At 32.0% G+C, this 4693-nt stretch overlaps 1 long non-coding RNA gene across 6 annotated transcripts; it reads left to right on the top strand.

The window, feature by feature from the left end:
- The first annotated feature begins 859 nt into the window (after positions 1 to 859).
- Positions 860 to 4224, top strand: LOC127248459 (uncharacterized). Of its 6 annotated transcripts, none has more exons than XR_007838105.1 (5): positions 860 to 1069; positions 1146 to 1358; positions 1437 to 1507; positions 2127 to 2320; positions 3778 to 4224. It is a non-coding gene; the product is annotated as an uncharacterized LOC127248459 (long non-coding RNA). The 6 variants fall into 6 exon arrangements; XR_007838107.1 differs by having other exon boundaries at positions 3977 to 4220; XR_007838104.1 differs by lacking the exon at positions 3778 to 4224 and adding an exon at positions 3171 to 3767.
- The last annotated feature ends 469 nt before the right edge of the window (positions 4225 to 4693 follow it).

The raw sequence follows: 4693 nt of genomic DNA, 5'->3' as shown, positions 1-4693 counted from the left end.
CACGCTCGGCTTTGCGTGGCTTGAGGGCCGGGGTGTCACAATTTCAATCTACTATGACGTTGAAAAATAATTTAAGCAACATGTACATCATTATAAATAATCATCTTTTGATTTTAAAATATATTAACTGAAGGTTATCCCGTCTATGTTTACATTAATGTTTATTTATTTAATTTTGTTGGCTCCTATTATTATTATTATTTCACTATATTAATTATATATGTAGTTTATCATTTCTATGGATTAACTTTTGGATATACACATATGACAATGGTTACGGTGTTGATTTTTTCAAAATAGAATCATGTTGATTTTTTTAAATAAAATCGATAAAGAATACAAATAGTATATCATTTGCATTAATATTTTACAAATACAATACAAAAATTAAGAGCACATGACATATTCCTATAAGACACAACATATATTCTTACAGAGCATATGATAGCGTGATGATTTTTCCAAACAAAAAAGATCAAGAATCCCAAAAAGCATCTAGAGTACATAAAGTATGTGTTATATTTTATGTGTCATATTTAAAATATACGTTATCTAGACTCATGATTGGTGCTTTCCCAATTTTTAATCAGTACTTTTTAAACTCTCAATTGATGTTTTCTAAATTTTTGAATAGTATTGTATCAGATGAATCAATACAGGGTTGATTTTTTTAAATAAGCACGATAACCAGACCATATAGATATATACAATATATAGTATTGTTAAGAGAATTTATTATTCATAACTTCAAATCAAATAAAATTTATATAAATTTAATATGTAATAGTCTGCTGCGCACAAATTATATAATAATACATATATACATACGCTATTGCCTTTATGGCTACCTGAAAGCACAGTTATACCCTAAATTCTTTTTTTTATCTCGTCCTACTGCCATCGCCTCTTCCACAAACAAAACCACAAAACCTACTCTCACTCTCTCTCCTAATAACCCGACGCCCAAAACAGAGCAAATCACTTCTCCCACTACCGGCGCTGCCTCCCACTCCGCCTTCACCACCGCGACGGCCGCTTCCTATCTTCCCCTTCTCGCGCCTTGATGAAGGTAGTTATTTTTATTTTGGATGTGTTTCGTTAGAGTCATCTATACCGATTTTATTTTGTGTTGGTTTGGAGTTTAGGGTTTGTAGCAAATCAACTTCGTCCGATTCTTGTCACCTCTTTCTTCTTCCTCCGGTTTGAATCTCCCCTCAAAATCGACTGCAATGTGGCATTCAAGAGAGTTATTATCGAAGATTTGACAGTAGTGCTGTCCGATTGGGACCTATCGATCCAGAGCCTTGTGGATGATCAAGCATTGGTTGTTCGGTAAATGGAGATTATGTTGTAAAGATGTAAGTCATCTGTTGATTATGTGGCTAATCATTATCATCGAGCAATTGTTGATGAATTTGGGAACTTAATATTTATAGGAACATTTCTAGGGAGTCTTTGAGGGTTTTATCGCGCCGGAGCTAAGTTGTCTCTCAAATTTGCAAGAAGAGTGAGTGTTTTCGGTCTTGCTAATGCTTTAGTTTGGTTTGTAATGTATTTTATTAGGTGGGGCTGATTGTATATGATTACTTGCAAGAATTGTGAGTTCTTTTAGATTTGTCGACGATTTTGGTTCGAATGTAGTTTATTGTGTAGGCTGATTGTTTATGCTTGCAAGAATTGTGAATGTTTTGGGATTTGTCGAAAATTTGGTTTTGAATATAGTGTTTCTTGTTGGTTTGACAATTTGAACCCCACCTTGGGGAGGCTTACTGATGCTAATTTGCCTTACTCATATGTCATTATTTTTGTCTTGTGATGAACGGTGAAGTTTTTTTCACGTCGTTTTGTTTGTGACATACTCGATCTGTTTCTATTTTTGCATTAGAAGGTTTATGGAAATGTTGATAAGTAAGGTAGATTCTTGTTCAAGGTGTGAAGAGTGCGCAATTGTCAAAGACTCTTTTAGAAATTTTTTCACAATTCAGTTCTTTTGTATTCCTCGTTATTCTTGCTATTTTTTTCTCTGTTTCAATTCCTTTAAAAGTTAAATTGATAAAGGCACTGTGGAAAACAAATATGTTCATACATTGTATAAGAGAATAATGTTTTTCATTGTTTCTTTGAAGTATTTCTATGTAGGTTCATAATTTTGTTAGCTTTGATTGTGGCTGGCAATGATCCATCTACAATCAATTCAACCACTTCCAAAGCAAATAGAGCATTTAGATTCCTTGACAGAAAAATTCAGTGTCCCAAGTTCAAAAAGGGCAAGGTTGCAAGTGTGGATGAAAGAGAGGAGATATCAAGAATTTTCTTAGAGGTAATGCTAAAACATATTGTTGTTGCTTGTAATTACAAGTCAAACTCAGTCTATGTGTAGTAATTTTATTACTTAACCATATCACTTTTGCTGTATTACTCTCGTGTTTAACTCTTATTGCAGTGTCTCTAATCCATGAGTAAATTAATACATCAATCTTATGCTTTAAATTAATCATATTGATGTAATGAATCAATAGTTCTTCTGAACATGATATCTATTATCTACAGAGCATTACTTCACGAGTATTTGATGTTTATGGTATTATGTGCAATATCATTTTAATTCATTTCATTAGAGGTCTATCTTATTTCATTCATATCCTACTTCCAGTAGTGGTTTTTCAGTAGATATATTTATAATTTCTTATTAGGTAAACTGTATGACTAATGTAAGCATATTGGTTCCTTATACTTGTAATTCAAATGTGGAGCCTTTGGTTTGATTACTTGTAGTCTATATTTTTTATTTTAGTTCCACACTTGAATATTTTGATGTGATTGCAATGCTTGCACAACTCATTTTGAAATCATAGTTTGTGTGTTGGCCTTTGGAGTTGTATTTTATTGGAAACTGTATTATTAGCTTTGGATTGACGAAAAATAAAAAATGTTTATATATGCATGTTAGGGAGGTGATAAGTTACCTTAACTAACTGATTTTTTTCTTTTTTTTTTCATCTAGAAACTGTATTAACTTGATAAGTTGCCCTAATCAACAAATTTCTCATTTTCATTGAAGGTGATTTTGTGCAATTGGTTTAATTAGCTTATTTTAAATAATTTTGATTTATGTCACTAAGATTTAAGGTAATATTGATATGGAATGATGTTTTAAGATAATCAACCAGAAATTCAAGGGCTAGGGTGTTGGGTGTCAGTTGAAAGAGGCGTGACGACAAGCCCCATAGGCAAGTGTTTTCAATCATTTAATTTTATTTATGGATTTTATGCACATTTAGTTATGTTCTTTGAGATTTTTTTCTTCAATGGAGTTGCATTCTTTTCGGCTTCCATTTCTTCTATTGACAAATTTTATTGCTCCTTGTTTTTAAGATTTTGAATTCAATCACTTGATGTGAGATCATGAGTTGGTTTCATTGTCCTGCTCTGGATTTGTTTGGAATATTCATTTAAGAGGATTTGTGATCAATTGGGTATTAAAATTGGCTGGAGATTGATAATTGTCTGCAGTTTTCCTTGTGTTCTGATTTTTGAATTTTAGATGTTTTCTTGTCGGATGTTCCGGTGAAATAATGCTTTATTGTTCTAGCTACATAATACTACTGCAAGTTCTATCGGATTTGTTCATTTTTAGTGGCAGATCAATCCATGTTAATAATAATAATAATAATAATAATAATAATGCTTCATCCATTCACGAAACCTTCTTTCACCTAGTTTGATTCATTCTCGTCTCGATGGCAACCATTTTATTCTATACCTCTTTCTATGCAGGTAGTTTTTCTTTGGTTACTTCTTGATATCGGGGCTGGATTTCGTGTTAGGGAGTTTGTTTGCGCTTTCGTGACTTTTTAATTACTTCTTAGTTTTTATGAATCTTGAAGTTGGTTTTGATTTTGGTTTATGTGGAAAGGTGTTATGTTGTTTGTTTGTTTGTTTATGAAAATTATTAAGGAAAACGATATTTTCGCAGTTCCCGAAAAAATTGCAGTAGGCTTCTCTTGGTAATGACCTGTTGGACCATGAGTGTGCTATGGCTGTTTTTCTGCGAATGCCGTACATTTTGTTGTTTGGGCGGTAAATGCCCCAAATATATCTTTCTTTGAGTCATTCCTTTTGTCATAGGGCTTTGGCTTTGGAACATACATGATTAAACAACAATTCTTATTGTGTAATGTTGTGACTTCAGTTTTAATTTTTGTCAAAAATTGTCTCAAATAATTTATGATGATTTCATGATTTGAGGCTCTCACCATTCATGTATTAAATGTGTTGGCTTCCTTTGGAAGAAATTTTGGCAAATGGAATTCATTATCTCATTATCAATTTTAATTTCTAATATATATTATATTTGAGCATCTTTGTTACATCACTAAAAATACATGATCCAGCTTCATCACTGCAGTGTTTGATTTGAAAAGTTGCTAAGAAAGCTCAATAGTTTAGCAAATCGAGGTTTAAAAACCATACTCGGAGACAAGAGAGTTGACAACGTAGAACAAAAAATATGCTTTACTTCCTTGATTTAACGTAAATCGAAGAGCTAAGTTCGTAGTTAATTATATATGTAAAATTTAGATATGAGCTTAAAATTTGGTTACAAATAGATACTGTCCAAGACTCGAAATTGAAGGATCAATGCATTCTGCATTTCTAATTTTTACTAACATATGATCATTAGCCAAACAAA

Source organism: Andrographis paniculata, unplaced genomic scaffold (genome assembly GCF_009805555.1).
Source record: "Andrographis paniculata isolate CXL003 unplaced genomic scaffold, ASM980555v1 Contig34END, whole genome shotgun sequence".
Lineage (NCBI taxonomy): Eukaryota > Viridiplantae > Streptophyta > Magnoliopsida > Lamiales > Acanthaceae > Andrographis > Andrographis paniculata.
Note: the sequence above shows the minus strand (reverse complement) of the source record. Positions and strands in the feature narration are given on the sequence as shown.